We start from the raw sequence: 18,667 nt of genomic DNA on the forward strand, positions 1-18,667 counted from the left end.
GGAATTTGCACATATTATTTTGACCCTACCACATTCGGTGCATAACGAGGATTTCCCCAATGAATTCCAACATAACCAAAGCTCCAAAATTCTAAATTTTTCAGGACAGAAATTTCGCAAATGTCCAAGACTAAAATCGTGCAGGTTTTAGAAATTTGGCGATTTAGTTATTGAGTCTTTTTGAAGTCCTACACTTCGCTTTAAAAAGAAAATCGTACATATTTCATATGTACGATTTCGATGTTTTTCCTAAGAATTCCAACATAACTGCAACTCCCAAAATATCTAAATATCTCAAACTTAAATCGTACAAGTATTTTGAAATATGGTGATTTAGTTAGACAGATATGGAGTCTTTTTATAGTCCTACCCTTAACTTAAACATTATGGGGTCCGAAATTTATAAGGATGGGAATGAAGATACCTGCAAGACTCCATAGATTACCATCAATATGGGGACAAAAGTCAGCATGAGAATGTATATACATACATCTCTCATAGATCATCGTCAATATTTGGACTCCATAGATTACCGTTATTTTATGATCTGAAGTGTGTTAGCGTAGGAATGTATATACTTACATCACTGACTAGATTACTATCAATATGGAGACAACAGTGTATGCGCATGTATAAGAATGAGAATGAAGATACCTGAATTACTCATAGATTGCTGTCAATATGGGGACAACAGAGTATCATTATGAGAATGTAGATACATCACTCCATAGATTACCGTCAACATGGATACAACAGCGTATCAGCGTTGAGAATGTATACACGTTCATCACTCCATAGATCACTTTCAATATGGGACACCAGTGTATCAGTAGGATGAGAATGAAGATACATTAGTCTGGATTACCCTCAATATGGGGACTAGACAGATTACCCTCTTTATGGGGTCCCAAATTTATGAGAATGAACATACGTGCATCACTCCATAGACTACCGTCAATATGGGGACAACAGAGTACCAGCATGAGAATGTAGATACATACAGAACTCCATAGATCACCGTCAATATACAGACTCCATAGATTGCCGTCATTATGGTGTTCAGTCATGTATGACAGGAGGGATACCCACCAAGGTATCGTTAGAAAGAATACTGCTTCTACTTTTCGGAGATCCTTATACATTATAATCATATCTCATGGCATGGGCATATTAACCCCTTTCCTCAGGTTAGGTTTTTTCTGGCACACCGTGTAGATACATATATTACTTCATACATTACCGTCATTATGGGGACAGCTGAGTATCAGCATGAGATAGTTGATACAAACATCACTCCATATATTACCGTCAATATGGAGACTCCACAGATTACCGTCATTATAGGGACTCCAGTGTATAAGCAAGGGAATATATATACATAAATTGCAGGAAGGATTACTGTCATTATTGTGTCCCAAATTTATAAGGATGAGAAGGACGATAAGTGAATCACTCTATAGATTACCATTATCAGGGGTTCCCAAATTTATTAGTATTTTCATGAAAATACCCGCATCATCGATAGATAACCATTATTATATGGACTCCAGTTTATAAGCGAGGAAGTATAGATACATACATTACTCCGAAAATTAACGTCATATGGGTCCCAAATTTATCAGGATGTTCATAAAGATACCTGCATCACTACATAGAATACCGTCATTATGGGGTCCCAAATTTTTAAAGATGAGAATGAAGATAAGTGCATCACTCCATAGTTTACTGTCAACATGGTGACTCCATAGATTACTGTCATTATAGGGACTCCAGTTCATAACCAAGGGAATATAAATATATCTATACATGGCTCCATATATTACCGTCATTATGTGGTCCGAAATTTATAAGGATGAGAATGAAGATACTTGCATCACTCAATAGATTACCGTCAGTTTTGGGCCAAAAGTGTATCAGCCTGACAATGTACATACAAACATCTTTCCATAGGTCATCGTCAATATTTGGACTCCATAGATTACCGTTATTTTATGATCTGAAGTGTATTAACGTAGGAATGTATATACGTACATCACTGACTAGATTACTATCAATATGGAGACAACAGTGTATGCGCATGTATAAGAATGAGAATGAAGATACCTGCAAGCACTCCTTAGATTACTGTCATCATGGGGTCCGAAATTTATAAGGATGAGAATAAAGATACCTGCAGGACTCCATAGATTACCACCAATATGGGGACTCCATAGATTACCCTCACTACAGGGAATCCAGTGTGTTAGAATGTTATTGTAAATAAATGCATCACTCCGTAGATTACTGTCATTACAGGGACTCCTGTTCATTTGCAAGGGAATATAGATACCCTGTACAAGGGTTGTTCCATACATTAACCTTATATTTTTGCGTAATTCTGACTTTGCGGTATACCGGGTCCTGTACTCGCACAGACATTGCTTGATAATCGAGCATAAAATGTCTTAAAATTATCCAAACTGGCAATCTTTGTGTCACCTCAAAGGGCACATCTTCCTCTATAGATTCATATAAGTTTTATATCTATATTTGCAGTAGTTAGGGATATATCCGCAAAAGGAAGTGCAAGTTCTTTCTGACTGCTTTATATTTTTGCAAAATTCTGACTTTGCACTGCGCCGGGTGCTGTTCTCTCCCAGAGAATGCTTCATATTTCCCAGCATTAAATGTCTTAAAATTACCTACATCTTGCAATCTTGGTGTCATCTGAAAGGCCACATGTACCTCTATCTATTCATATAAGTTCCATATCCATATTTGCAGTAGTTGGGGAAATCTCTGCCAAAGGAAATGCAAGTTCTTGCCCAACTGCCTGATATTTTTGCGGAATTCTGGCTTCGTCTGCGCTATAACAGTCCTTATCCCACGCAAAGAATGCTTCATATATTCGAGCATAAAAGGTCTAAAAATTTATCTAAATTTTCCAATCTTGCTGTCATCTAAAAGGCCACATGCTCCCCTATCTATTCATATGAGTTTCATATCCATATTTGCAGTAGTTAGGGAAATATCTGCCAAAGGAAATGCAAAATCTTGTCCCATTGCCTGATATTTTTGCGGAATTCTGGCTTCGTCTGCGCCATACCGGTCTTTATCCCGCGCAGGGAATGCTTCCTATAATCGAGCATAAAAGGTCTGCAAATTATCTAAATCTGGCTATCTTGGTTTCATCTGAAAGGCTACATGTTTCCTTATCCATTCATATAAGTTTCATATCCGTATTTGCAGTGGTTTAGGGAAATAGCTGCCAAAGGAAGTGCAAGTTCAACTGCCTCCTTTTTTGTGCGGAATTCTGGCTTCGTGTGCGCTATACCGGTCGTTTTCCCGCACATGGAATGCTTCATATATTCGAGCATAAAAAGTCTGCAAATTATCTAAATCTGGCGATCGTGGTGTCCTCTGAAAGGCTACATGTTCCTTTATCCATTCATATAAGTTTCATATCCATATTTGGAGTAGTTAGGGAAATATCTGCCAAAGGAAATGCAAGTTCGAGCCTGAGTGTTTGATACTTTTACGAAATTCTGGCTTCGTCTGCGCTATACTGGTCCTTATTCTGCGCAGAGAATGCTTCATGTAATCGAGCATAAAAGGTCTGCGAATTATCTAAATCTGGCAATCGTGGTGTCATCTGAAAGGCTACCTGTTCCTCTATCCATTCATATGAGTTTCATATCCATATTTGGAGTAGTTAGGGAAATAGCTGCCAAAGGAAGTGCGACTTGTTTTCCAACTGCCTCCTTTTTTGCAAAAATTCTGGCTTCGTTAGCGCTATACTGGTCCTTATCCCACGCAGAGAATGTTTCATGTAATCGAGCATAAAAGGTTTAAAATTTATCTAAATCTTCCAATCTTGCTTTCATCTGGAAGCCCACATGTTCCCCTATTTGTTCGTATAAGTTACATATCCATATTTGGAGTAATTAGGGAAATAGCTGCCAAAGGAAGTGGCAGTTCCTGTCTGACTGTTAGATATTTTTTGCGGAATTTTTCGCTTCGTCTGCGCTATACTGGTCCTTGTCCTGCACAGAGAATGCTTCCTGAAATGGAGCATAAAAGGTCTGAGAATTATCTAAATCTTCCAATCTTGCTGTCATCTGGAAGCCCACATGTTTCCCTATTTGTTCGTATAAGTTACATATCCATATTTGCAGTAATTAGGGAAATAGCTGCCAAAGGAAGTGGCAGTTCTTGTATAACTGTTTGATATTTTTTGCGGAATTCTGGCTTCGTCTGCGCTATACTTGTGTTTATCCCGCGCAGAGAATGCTTCCTGAAATGGAGCATAAAAGGTCTGAGAATTATTTAAATCTTGCAATCTTGGTGTAATCTGAAAGGCCACATGTTCCTCTATCCATTCATATAAGTTTCATATCCATATTTTGAGTAGTTAGGGAAAGAGCTGCTAAAGGAAGTGCGATTTCTTTTCAAACAGCCTCCTTTTTTGCAGAATTCTTGCTTCGTCTGCGCTATACTGGTCCTTATCCCACACAGAGAATGCTTCATGTAATCGAGCATAAAAGGTCTAATATTTATCTAAATCTTCCAATCTTGCTGTCATCTGAAAGCCCACATGTTCCCCTGTCTGTTCGTATAAGTTACATATCCATATTTGCAGTAGTTAGGAAATATCTGCCAAAGGAAAAGCAAGTTTGTGTCGAACTGCCTGATATTTTACATGATATAATTCTACGAATTATCTAAATCTTCCAATCTTGCTGTCATCTGGAAGCCCACATGTTTCTCTATTTGTTCGTATAAGTTACATATCCATATTTGGAGTAATTAGGGAAATAGCTGCCAAAGGAAGTGGCAGTTCCTGTCTGACTGTTAGATATTTTTTGCGGAATTCTGGCTTCGTCTGCGCTATACTGGTCCTTGTCCCGCACAGAGAATGCTTCCTGAAATGGAGCATAAAAGGTCTGAGAATTATCTAAATCTTCCAATCTTGCTGTCATCTGGAAGCCCACATGTTTCCCTATTTGTTCGTATAAGTTTCATATCCATATTTTGAGTAGTTAGGGAAAGAGCTGCTAAAGGAAGTGCGAGTTCTTTTCAAACAGCCTCCTTTTTTGCGGAATTCTTGCTTCGTCTGCGCTATACTGGTCCTTATCCCACACAGAGAATGCTTCATGTAATCGAGCATAAAAGGTCTAATATTTATCTAAATCTTCCAATCTTGCTGTCATCTGAAAGCCCACATGTTCCCCTGTCTGTTCGTATAAGTTACATATCCATATTTGCAGTAGTTAGGAAATATCTGCCAAAGGAAAAGCAAGTTTGTGTCGAACTGCCTGATATTTTTGAGGAATTCTAGCTTCGTCTGCGCTATACTGGTCCTTATCCCGCGCAGAGAATGCTTCAAATAATTGACCATAAAAGGTCTGATAATTATCTATATCTTGCAATCTTGGTGTCATCTGAAAGGCCACATGTTCTTCTATCCATTCATATAAGTTACATATCCAAATTTGCAGTAGTTAGGGAAATATCTGCCAAAGGAAATGCGAGTTCTTTTCCAACTGCCTCCTTTTTTTGCGGAATTTTGGTTTCGTCTGCGCTATACCGGTCCTGATCCCGCACATAGAAGGCTTCATATATTCGAGCATAAAAGGTCTAAGAATTATCTAAATTTTGCAATCTTGCTGTCATCTAAAAGGCCACATGTTCCCCTATCTGTTTGTATCAGTTACTTATCCATATTTGCAGTAGTTATTGAAATATCTGCCAAAGGAAGTGGCAGTTCTTGTCGGACTGTTTGATTTTTTTGCGGAATTCTGGCTTCGTCTGCGCTATATTGGTCCTTATCCCGCGCAGAGAAGGCTTCATATATTCGAGCATAAAAGGTCTAAGAATTATCTAAATTTTGCAATCTTGCTGTCATCTGGAAGCCCACATGTTCCCCTATTTGTTCGTATAAGTTACATATCCATATTTGCAGTAATTAGGGAAATATCTGCCAAATGAAGTTGCAGTTCTTGTCTGACTGTTTGATATTTTTTGCGGAATTCCGGCCTCTTCTGCGCTATACTGGTCCTTATCCCGCGCAGAGAATGCTTCCTGAAATCGAGCATAAAAGGTCTGAGAATTATCTAAATCTTCCAATCTTGCTGTCATCTGGAAGCCCACATGTTCCCCTATTTGTTCGTATAAGTTACATATCCATATTTGCAGTAATTAGGGAAATATCTGCCAAAGGAAGTGGCAGTTCTTGTCGGACTGTTTGATATTTTTTGCGGAATTCTGGCTTCGTCTGCGCTATACTGGTCTTTATCCCGCACATAGAAGGCTTCATATATTCAAGCATAAAAGGTCTAAAATTATCTAACTTTTTCAATCTTGCTGTCATCTGTAAGCCCACATGTTCCCCTATTTGTTCGTTTAAGTTACATATCCATATTTGCAGCAATTAGGGAAATATCTGCCAAAGGAAGTGGCAGTTCTTGTCTGACTGTTTGATATTTTTTGCGGAATTCTGGCTTCGTCTGCTCTATACCAGTCGTTATCCCGCGCAGAGAATGCTTCCTGAAATCGAGCATAAAAGGTCTGAGAATTATCTAATTCTTCCAATCTTGCTGTCATCTGAAAGGCCACATGTTCCCCTATCTGTTTGTATCAGTTACTTATCCATATTTGCAGTAGTTAGGGAAATATCTGCCAAAGGAAGTGTCAGTTCTTGTCGGACTGTTTGATATTTTTTGCGGAATTCTGGCTTCGTCTGCGCTATACTGGTCCTTATCCCGCACATAGAAGGCTTCATATATTCAAGCATAAAAGGTCTAAAATTATCTAACTTTTTCAATCTTGCTGTCATCTGTAAGCCCACATGTTCCCCTATTTGTTCGTTTAAGTTACATATCCATATTTGCAGCAATTAGGGAAATATCTGCCAAAGGAAGTGGCAGTTCTTGTCTGACTGTTTGATATTTTTTGCGGAATTCTGGCTTCGTCTGCACTATACCAGTCCTTATCCCACGCAGAGAATGCTTCCTGAAATCGAGCATAAAAGGTCTGAGAATTATCTAAATCTTCCAATCTTGCTGTCATCTGAAAGGCCACATGTTCCCCTATCTGTTTGTATCAGTTACTTATCCATATTTGCAGTAGTTAGGGAAATATCTGCCAAAGGAAGTGTCAGTTCTTGTCGGACTGTTTGATATTTTTGCGGAATTCTGGCTTCGTCTGCGCTATACTGGTCCTTATCCCGCGCATAGAATGCTTCATATATTCGAGCATAAATGGTGTGAGAATTATCTAAATCTTGCAATGTTGGTGTAATCGAAAAGGCCACATGTTCCTCTATCCATTCATATAACTTTTATATCCATATTTCGAGTAGATAGGGAAATAGCTGCCAAAGGAAGTGCGACTTGTTTTCCAACTGCCTCCTTTTTTGCGGAATTCTGGCTTCGTCTGCGCTATAGTGGTCCTTATCCCACGCAGAGAATGCTTCATGTAATCGAGCATAGAAGGTCCAACATTTATCTAAATCTTCAAATCTTGCTGTCATCTGAAAGACCGCATGTTTCCCTGTCTGTTCGTATAAGTTACATATCCATGTCTGCAGTAGTTAGGGAAATATGTGCCAAAGGATGTGCCAGTTTGTGTCGAACTGCCTGATATTTTTGCGGAATTTTGGTTTCGTCTGCGCTATACCGGTCCTTATCCCGTGCATAGAATGCTTCATATATTCGAGCACAAAAGGTCTGAGAAAAATCTAAATTTTCCAATCGTACTGTCATCTGAAAGGCCACATGTTCCCCTATCTATTTGTATAAGTTTCATATCTATATTTCGAGTAGACAGGGAAATAGCTGCCAAAGAAAGTGCAAGTTCTTTTCCAACTGCCTCTTTTTTGCGGAATTCTGGTTTCGTCTGCGCTATACAAGTCTTTATCCCGTGCAGAGAATTCTCCATATATTCGATCATAAAAAGTCTAAGAATTATCTAAATTTTCCAATCGTGCTGTCATCTGAAAGGCCACATGTTCCCCTATCAATTCATATAGGTTTCATATCCATATTTGCAGTAGTTAGGGAAATATCTGCCAAAGGAAGTGCGAGTTTTTTTCCAACAGCCTCCTTTTTTTTGCGGAATTCTGGCTTCGTCTGCGCAATACGTATCCTTATCCCACGCAGAGAATGCTTCATGTAATTGAGTATAAAAGGTCTGAGAATTATCCAAATCTTGCAATCTTGGTGTCCTCTGAACGGCCACATGTTCCTCTATCTATTCATATAAGTCTCCTATCCATATTTGCAGTAGTTAGGGAAATATCCGCCAAGGGAAGTGCAAGTTCTTGTCTGACTGCTTGATATGTTTGAGTAATTCTGACTTTGTGCTATACCAGGTCCTGTACTCCACAGTAAATGCTTTATGTATTCGAGCATACAATGTCTACGAATTATCCAAACATTGCAACCTTGGTGTCATTGGAAAGGCCACATGTGCCTCTATCCATTCATATAAGTTTCCATTTCCATATTTGCAGTAGTTAGGGAAATAGCTACCAAAGGAAGTGCAAGTTCTTTTCCAACTGCTTCCCATTTTGGGGGAATTCTGGTTTCATCTGCGCTATACCAGTTCTTATCCCACGAGAATGCTTCATATATTCGAGCATAAAGGGTCTGAGAATTATCTAAATCTGGCAATCTTGGTGTCATCTGAAAGGCCACATGTTACCCTATCTATTTGTATAAGTTTAATATCCATATTTGCTGTAGTTAGGAAAATATCCGCCAAGGGAATGCAAGTTCTTGTCTGACTGTCTAATACTTTTGCGGAATTCTGGCTTCGTCTGCGCTATACTGGTCCTTATCCCACGCAAGGAATGCTTAATATAATCGAGCATAAAAGGTCTGAGAATTATCTAAATCAGGCAATCTTGATGTCATCTGAAAGGCCAAATGTTCCACTATCCATTCATATAAGTTTGAATTCCATATTTGCAGTAGTTAGGGAAATATAAGGAAAAGGAAGTGCAAGTTCCTGTTAAACTGCCTCTTATTTTTGCAGAATTCTGGCTTCGTCGAAAACCCTTCCCTTTCAAGCCACACACAAAGTTTCAACCGCATCGGACACGTACTTTTCGAGGTATAGTGGTTTGAAGAGTTTCCCTTTCATGTCACGTGACTTGTCTCCTGGTGACAACATCATCACATGAGGTCAATATTCCTCTGACGCACACCCTTCTAAAGATATCTGCAAGATTTGAATCTGATTAGTCTGGTACATCAGGAGATATAGGGCCTTCAAGAGTTCAGTTTAATGTCACGTGACTTGTCTACTCATGACGTCATCATCACGTAAGGTCAATTTTCCTCTTAAGCACTCTCTATTCAAGGTATCTGCAAAATTTGAACCCAATCGGACATGTACTTTAGAAGATATAGGGGCCTTAAAGAGTGTATTCTCCACTGACATTGGTCTGCGAAATCCGTGTTATTTGCATAATCATAAATATGCATTGCACACTAAAAAACAAAAATCTTTGATAATATCTAACATAAGAGTAATCCATTGCACATTTCACATTTTCTGTGTACAAAATATAAGAACAAAGATTGCAGGACCACTAGAGATGACATCTGTTGCCCTATCCTGAACATTTTGGCGCAAAAATGAATTTCACTTTTGATAACTGTGACTAGAAGTTGAACTGTATGATATACACTTTAAATCTACTCTTCCGTTCTTTGGCAACTGTCGCCACGCTGAATCTGCAAGTTAAGGGTCTGATGTTGTCGTTGACTTCATCACCCGTCCTGTTTGGGGTTCAGGACTTAATACGTCCCCACGCAGATCATCGGGTGTCACGCGCCTTTTTAATCAACGCAATAGTAGAATCCAGGCAGAATTAACAACAGCTAACGAGTTGATAACGGCGATAATGTCCGTTCCAAAAAAAAGCAATTATTTATGACGTTATCACTAAATGAGCTCAATACTTGCTCAAAGCACTTCCTCTCCAAGATATAACCAAGGTTTCAACCCAGCATTAACACCGACAGACGCCTTATGTTGAAAAAAACTTACAGCTTTTACCACTTTCAAACAATAAGCCTACTTCCGGTTTAAACCGGAAGGAATGGTTATATCATTTGACCTACACGAGACGAAATCAAGACCACATTTTATCCTGGCACTTGCTGCAAACAGAATGTTGCGGGAGGCCACGGTTGATTTTATATGGGTTTTTATACATTTAAAGGAATATTTAAGTATTCACAATTTAATAACAAATCACGTAATGACGTCATCATGATATAAATATTTTAGAATTATCTTCGATGTATAGTTAGTGCTTGCTGTAAGTTTGACGGATATCAATGATTACTGAGGTACGAAATTAGTGACTCGAATACGTGTACTAAGTCAATGGGCTGAAATAATTCTTTAAAAATTAATAATAAATCACATGGTGACGTCATCACGACGTCATAGATGTCGACGTATTTTTGCATCAAGGTCTTTCTTGGCTGTAACTTTGAAGTTGATCAAAGCTCTCAAACTAACCCAAATGCTTGCTTGAAAACGTGTACAAAGTCAATGGGCTAAAATAAATATTGAAAAATCACGAATAAATGACATGATAACGTCATCATGACGTCCTTTACTTACAATAATTTTTGTATCACGGTCTTTGTTGGCTGTCACTTTGATAACCATCAAACATCGTAAAGGTTTTAAAATGGTGCCTTGAAAATGTGTACAAAGTCTAGTACAAAAACTCATTTGCGGAAACACTGCTCCTTTAAGTTCATGTCACGTGATTTGCACTTCTGAACACTTCTAATTAAATATTACTTCATATTCGGACTCTTAGGCATTTTTCAAGTCAAATAACAGAGCGTAAGGTACCCGATTTCTCCTTTGTTCTTATAGTAATCTTGCGCCGAAGTTAAAGACTAATTGTTCACTTGCGTTAAGTAGAAAAACGTGTACAAAACCTAGGGGGAAAATTTAATGTTCAAGAATATAAAAAAAAGTGATGAAGTCATCATGACGTCATCCCTTTGCAATAAATCTTGCATCTGGGTCTTCGTTGGCTATCACTTTGGAACGATCAAACATTGCAAAGCTACCAAATTGTGGCTCGAAAACGTGTACAAAGTCAATGGCCTAGAAACACGTGTGCAGGAAAACTGCTCCTTTAATTTCATGTCACGTGATTTTTGTCTAAACTGAAAAAACTTATAAAATATTATTTAATATTTGCACACTTGAGTATATTTGCGATCGAACGGAAGAGAAAATTTAGTCTGATTTCTTTTTCGTTCTGGTAGTAATTCTCGGTCAAAGTTGAGGACTGCTCACGCATTATGCTGGACAATGTGTGTACAAACCCTATGTTGTGCAACAACGCCATTCATGGTTAAATATAGGATAGTTTGATGAAAATTGAAAACCCAAGCTGGTGTAACCCTAATTTTGCAATAGCGCCCTCATAGCCTGATATAGGACATTCCGAAAACTGTGTGCAATCTGTGTACAAAGTCTATGGGAAAAATTAATTATTAGAAAAATCAATAATAAATAAACCACTCAACTTATCACTGTGAATTTCTTCTAGGACCGTCCTTGGATAATGGTTCAAAGGTCTGCCAAGTTTAAAGTCGATCTGATTTAGTAAACTGCCAAAGTCGACTGGTGAAAGGTTCGGCAACTTGCTAAAAAGAAAAAAATAATCAGAAAAACAATATTTGTTTCGGCAAAGTTGCCGAAGCAGCTAAAACAAAATAATCAGAAAAACAATACCTGTTTCTGCAAAGTTGCTGAAACAGCTAAAAAATCATCAGAAAACCAGGAGCTGTTCCGGCTGTTGCCGAAACAGCTAAAGAAAAACCCAAAAAACAGAACAAAAAGAATGCCTTTTTCGCAACTTGCCAAAAAGCCAAAAAGAAAATGAAAAAAAATAATCAGAAAAGATAGAGCCGTTCAGGCTGTTGCCAAAACAGCTAAAAAAATCAGAAAAGCAATACCTGTTTTCTGAGATTTATCTAAATCTTGCAATTGTGGTGTCATCTAAAAGGTCATATGTTCTTCTATCCAATCATATAAAGTTCATATCCATATTTGGAGTAGTTAGGGAAATATCTGCCAAAGAAAGTGCAAGTTCTTGTCTGACTGTTCGATATTTTTGCGGAATTCTGACTTTGCGCTATACCGGGTCCTGTACTCGCACAGTGCATGCTTCATATAATCGAGCATAAAAGGTCTGAGAATTATGTAAATCTGGCAATCTTGGTGTCATCTAAAAGGCCAGATGTTCCTCTATCCATTCATATAAATTTCATATCCATATTTGCAGTAGTTAGGGAAATAGTTGTCCAAGGAACTGCGAGTTCTTCTCTAAAATGCCTCTATTTTCGGAATTCTGGCTTCGTCTGCGCTATACCGGTCCTTATCCTGCGCAGAGAATGCTTCATATTTTCGATCATAAAAGGTTTAAGAATTCTCTAAATCTTGCATTTTGCTGTCAACTGAAAGACCACATGTTCCTCTATATATTCATATAAGTTTGATTTCAATATTTGCAGTAGCGACGGAAATATCTGCAAAAGGAAGTGCCAGTTCTTGTATGGATGCTAGATATTTTTGAATAATTCTGACTTTGCACCATACCCTGTCCTGTACTCGCACAGTGCATGCTTTATGTGTTCGAGCATGAAAGGTATAATAATAATCTAAATCTTTCAATCTTTCTGTCATCTGAAAGGCCACGTGTTCCTCTATCCATTCATATAAATTTCATATCCATATTTGCAGTAGTTAGGGAAATAGCTGCCAAAGGAAGAGCGAGTTCCTCTCCAACTGCCTCCTTTTTTTAGCGGAATTCTGGCTTCGTCTGCGCTATACCGGTCCTTATCCCGCGCAGAGAATGCTTCATATATTCGAGCATAAAAGGTCTAAGAATTATCTAAATCTTGCAGTCTTGGTGTCATCTGAAAGGCCATTTGCTCCTCTATCCATTCATATAAGTTTCATATCCATATTTGAAGTAGTTAGGGAAATATCTGCCAAAGAAAGTGCGAGTTCTTGTCTGCTGTTTGATATTTTTGCGGAATTCTGGCTTCGTCTGCGCTATACTGGTCCTCATCCCACGCAGAGAATGCTTCATATAATAGAGCATAAAGGCCTGAGAATTATCTAAATCTGGCAATCTTGGTGTCATCTGAAAGGCCACATGTTCCCCTTTTTATTTGTAGAAGTTTCATATCCATATTTGTAGTAGTTAGGGAAATATCTGCCAAAGGAAGTGCAAGTTCTTGTCTGACTGTTTGATATTTTTGCGGAATTCTGGCTTCGTCTGCGCTATACCGGTCCTTATCCCGCGCAGAGAATGCTTCATATAATCGAGCATAAAAGGTCTAAGAATTATCTAAATCCTCCAATCTTGCTGTCATCTGAAAGGCCACATGTTCCCCTATCTATTTGTATAAGTTTCATATCCATATTTGCAGTAGTTAGGGAAATATCTGCCAAAGGAAGTGCAAGTTCTTGCCTGACTGTTTGATATTTTTGCGGAATCCTCGCTTCGTCTGCGCTATACTGGTCCTTATCCTGCGCAGAGAATGCTTCATATAATAGAGCATAAAAGGCCTGAGAATTATCTAAATCTGGCAATCTTGGTGTCATCTGAAAGGTCCCTTTTTTTCCTGTCCATTCATATAAGTTTCATATCCATATTTGAAGTAGTTAGGGAAATATCTGCCAAAGAAAGTGCGAGTTCTTTTCCAACTGCCTCCTTTTTTTGCGGAATTCTGGCTTCGTCTGCGCTATACTGGTCCTCATCCTGCGCAGAGAATGCTTCATATAATCGAGCATAAAAGGTCTAAGAATTATCTAAATTCTCCAATCTTGCTGTCATCTGAAAGGTCATAGTCCTCTATCCATTCATTTACAGTTCATACCCAAATTTGCAGTAGTTAGGGAAATAGCTGCCAAAGAAAGTGCAAGTTCTTGTCTGACTGTTTGATATTTTTGCGGAATTCTGGCTTCGTCTGCGCTATACTGGTCCTCATCCCACGCAGAGAATGCTTCATATAATCGAGCATAAAAGGTCTAAGAATTATCTAAATCTGGCAATCTTGGTGTCATCTGAAAGGCCACATGTTTCCCTGTCCATTCATATAAGTTTCATATCCATATTTGCAGTAGTTAGGGAAATAGCTGCCAAAGGAGGTGCGAGTTCTTTTCCAACTGAACTCTTTTGTTTTGCGGAAGTCCGGCTTCGTCTGCGCTATACTAGTCCTGATCCGGCGCAGAGAATGCTTCATATATTCGAGCATAAAAGGTCTAAGAATTATCTAAATCCTCCAATCTTGCTGTCATCTGAAAGGCCACATGTTCCCCTATCTATTTGTAAAAGTTTTATTTCCATATTTGCAGTAGTTAGGGAAATATCTGCCAAGGGCAGTGCCTGTTCTTTTCCAACTGCCTCCTTTTTTTTGCAGAATTCTGGCTACGTCTGCGCTATACCGGTCCTTATCACGCGCAGAGAATGTTTCAAATATTCGAGCATAAAAGGTCTAAGAATTATCTAGATCCTCCAATCGTGCTGTCATCTGAAAAGTCATATTCCTCTATCCATTCATATAAAGTTCATACCCAAATTTGCAGTAGTTAGGGAAATATCTGCCAAAGCAAGTGCAAGTTCCTGTCTGACTGTTTGATATTTTTGCGGAATTCTGGCTTCGTCTGCACTATACTTGTCCTCATCCCGCGCAGGGAATGCTTCATATATTCGAGCATAAAAGGTCTAGGAATTATCTAAATCTGGCAATCTTGGTGTCATCTGAAAGGCCACATGTTTCCCTGTCCATTCATATAAGTTTCATACCAATATTTGCAGTAGTTAAGGCAATATCTGCCAAAGGAAGTACAAGTTCTTGTCTGACTGTGTGATATTTTTGCGGAATTCTGGCTTCGTCTGCGCTATACTGGTCCTTATAATGCGCAGAGAATGCTTCATATAATCGAGCATAAAAGGTCAAAGAATTATCTAAATCTGGCAATCTTGGTGTCATCTGAAAGGCCACATGTTCCTCTATCCATTCATATAAATTTCATATCCATATTTGCAGCAGTTAGGGAAATATCTGCCAAAGGAATTACAAGTTCTTGTCTGACTGTTTGATATTTTTGGGGAATTCTGGCTTCGTCTACAATATACCGGTCCTCATCCTGCGCAGTGAATGCTTCATGTAATCGAGCATAAAAGGTCTAAGAATTATCTAAATCTGGCAATCGTGGTGTCATCTGAAAGGCCACGTTTCCCTGTCCATTCATATGAGTTTCATATCCATATTTGGAGTAGTTATGGAAATAGCTGTCAATGGAGGTGCGAGTTCTTTACCAACTGAACTCTTTTTTTTGCGGAATTCCGGCTTCTTCTGCGATATACTGGTCCTGATCCGGCGCAGAGAATGCTTCATATACTCGAGCATAAAAGGTCTAAGAATTATCTAAATCCTCCAACCTTGCTGTCATCTGAAAGGCCACATGTATAAGTTTCATATCCATATTTGCAGTAGTTAGGGAAATATCTGCCAAAGAAAGTGCGAGTTCTTTTCCAACTGCCTGTTTTGTTTGCGGAATTCTGGCTTCTTCTGCGCCCTACCGGTCCTCATCCCGCGCAGAGATTTCTTCATATATTCGAGCATAAAAGGTCTAAGAATTATCTAAATCCTCCAACCTTGCTGTCATCTGAAAGGTCATATGTCTCTCTATCCATTCATATAAAGTTCATATCCATATTTGCAGTAGTTAGGGAAATAGCTGCCAGAGAAAGTGCAAGTTCTTGTCAGACTGTTTAATATTTTTGCAGAATTCCGGCTTTGTCTGCACTATACTGGTCCTCATCCCACGCAGAGAATGCTTCATATAATCGAGCATAAAAGGTCTGAGAATTATCTAAATCTGGCAATCGTGCTGTCATCTGAAAGGCCACATGTTTCCCTCTCCATTCATATAAGTTTCATACCAATATTTGCAGTAGTTAGGGCAATATCTGCCAAAGAAAGTACAAGTTCTTGTCTGACTTTGTGATATTTTTGCGGAATTCTGGCTTCGTCTGCGCTATACTGGTCCTCATTATGCGCAGAGAATGCTTCATATAATCGAGCATAAAAGGTCTGAGAATTATCTAAATCTGGCAATCGTGCTGTCATCTGAAAGGCCACATGTTCTCCTTTCTATATACATATAATTTTCATACCAATATTTGCAGTAGTTAGGGAAATATCTGCCAAAAAAAGTACAAGTTCTTGTCTGACTTTGTGATATTTTTGCGGAATTCTGGCTTCGTCTGCGCTATACTGGTCCTCATTATGCACAGAGAATGCTTCCTATAATCGAGCATAAAAGGTCTGAGAATTATCTAAATCTGGCAATCTTGGTGTCATCTGAAAGGCCACATCTTCCCCTTTCTATTTGTATAAGTTTCATATCCATATTTGTAGTAGTTAGGGAAATATCTGCCAAAAAAAGTGCAAGTTCTTGTCTGACTGTTTAATATTTTTGCGGAATTCCGGCTTCGTCTGCGCTATACTGGTCCTTATCCTGAGCAGAGAATGCGTCATGTAATCGAGCAGAAAAGGTCTGAAAATTATCTAAATCTGGCAATCTTGGTGTCATCTGAAAGGTCACCTTTTCCCCTGTCCATTCATATACGTTCCATATTCATATTTGCAATACTTAGGGAAATAGCTGCCAAGGGAAGTGGGAGTTCTCTTCCAACTGCCTCCTTTTTTTGCGGAATTCTGGCTTCGTCTACGTTATACCGGTTCTTATCCTGCGCAGAGAATGCTTCATATATTCAAGCATAAAAGGTCTGAGAATTATTTAAATCCTCCAATCTTGCTGTCATCTGATAGGTCATATGTTTCTCTATCCATTCATATAAAGTTCATATCCATATTTGCAGTAGTTAGGGAAATATCTGCCAAAGAAAGTGCAAGTTCTTGTCTGCTGTTTGATATTTTTGCGGAATTCTGGCTTCGTCTGCGCTATACTGGTCCTCATCCTACGCAGAGAATGCTTCATATATTCGACCATAAAAGGTCTAAGAATTATCTAAATCTTCCAATCTTGCTGTCATCTGAAGGGCCATATGTTCCTCTATTCATTCATATAAATTTCATATCCATATTTGGAGTAGTTAGGGAAATAGCTGCCAAAGGAGGTGCGAGTTCTTTTCCAACTTAACTCTTTTTTTTTGCGGAATTCCGGCTTCGTCTGCGCTATACCGGTCCTTATCCCGCGCAGAGAATGCTTCGTATATTCGAGCATAAATGGTAAAAGAATTATCTAAATCCTCCAATATTGCTGCCATCTGGAAGTTCACATGTTCCCCTATCTATTTGTATAAGTTTTATATCCATATTTGCAGTAGTTAGGAAAGTGTCTGCCAAAGGAAGTACAAGTTCCTGTCTGACTGTTTCATAGTTTTGCGGAATTCTGGCTTCGTCTGCGCTATACTGGTCCTCATTATGCACAGAGAATGCTTTATATAATCGAGCATAAAAGGTCTGAGAAGTATCTAAATCTGGCAATCGTCGTGTCATCGGAACGGCCACGTGTTCCCCTGTCTATTCATACAAGTTTCATATCCATATTTGCAGTAGTTAGGAAAATATCTGCCAAAGGAAGTGCATGTTCTTTCCAACTGCCTCCTGTTTTTGCAGAATTCTGGCTTCGTCTGTGCCATACCGGTCCTTATCCTGCGCAGAGAATGCTTCATGTAATCGAGCAGAAAAGGTCTGAGAATTATCTAAATCATGCAATCCTGGTGTCATCTGAAAGGTCACATTTTTCCCTGTCCATTCATATAAGTTTCACATCCATATTTGCAGTAGTTAGGGAAATATCTGCCAAAGGAAGTGCAAGTTCTTTTCTGACTGTTTCATATTTTTGCAGAATTCTGGCTTCGTCTGCGCTATACTGCTGCTCATCCCACGCAGAGAATGCTTCATATAATCGAGCATAAAAGGTTTGAGAATTATCTAAATCTGGCAATCTTGGTGTCATCTGAAAGGCCACATGTTTCCCTGTCCATTCATATAGGTTTTATATCCATATTTGGAGTAGTTAGGGATTGATCTGCCGAAGGAAGTGCGCGTTCTTCTCCAACTAACTCCTTTTTTTGCGGAATTCTGGCTTCGTCTGCGCTATACCGGTCCTTATCTTTCGCACAGAATGCTTCATATATTCGAGCATAAAAGGTCTAAGAATTATCTAAATCTGGCAATCTTGTTGTCTTCATATAAGTTTCATATTCAAATTCGCAGTAGTTAGGGAAATATCTGCCAAAGGAAATGCAAGTTTGTGTCCAACGGCCTGATATTTTTGCGGAATTCTGGCTTCGTTTGCACCCTACTGGTCCTTATCCTGCGCAGAGAATGTTTCATATTTTTGAGCATAAAAGGTCTAAGAATTATCTAAATCCTCCAATCGTGCTGTCATCTGAAAGGTCATATTCCTCTATCCATTCATATAAAATTCATACCCAAATTTGCAGTAGTTAGGGAAATAGCTGCCAAAGCAAGTGCAAGTTCCTGTCTGACTGTTTGATATTTTTGCGGAATTCTGGCTTCGTCTGCACTATACTTGTCCTCAATATGCGCTGGGAATGCTTCATATAATCGAGCATAAAAGGTCTGAGAAG

The 18,667-nt window shown here is 38.8% G+C and overlaps 2 long non-coding RNA genes across 2 annotated transcripts in view; one reads left to right on the forward strand and one right to left on the reverse strand.

Annotated features, from left to right (window-relative positions):
* LOC147798489 (uncharacterized) overlaps nt 1-17,992 on the forward strand; it is a 29,068-nt gene extending 11,076 nt beyond the window's left edge. Inside the window, exon 7 of the long non-coding RNA XR_015425974.1 lies at nt 17,920-17,992. This is a non-coding gene — a long non-coding RNA (uncharacterized LOC147798489). The remainder of the gene's footprint in view (nt 1-17,919) is intronic.
* Nucleotides 1-18,667, reverse strand: part of LOC110990911 (uncharacterized) — a 181,449-nt gene that overhangs the window by 138,304 nt on the left and 24,478 nt on the right. The gene's annotated exons all lie outside the window — the stretch shown is intronic.

This window comes from Acanthaster planci, linkage group LG07, assembly GCF_054643075.1.
Source record: "Acanthaster planci isolate LZ-2023a linkage group LG07, COTS_SCS, whole genome shotgun sequence".
Taxonomy (NCBI): Eukaryota; Metazoa; Echinodermata; class Asteroidea; order Valvatida; family Acanthasteridae; genus Acanthaster; species Acanthaster planci.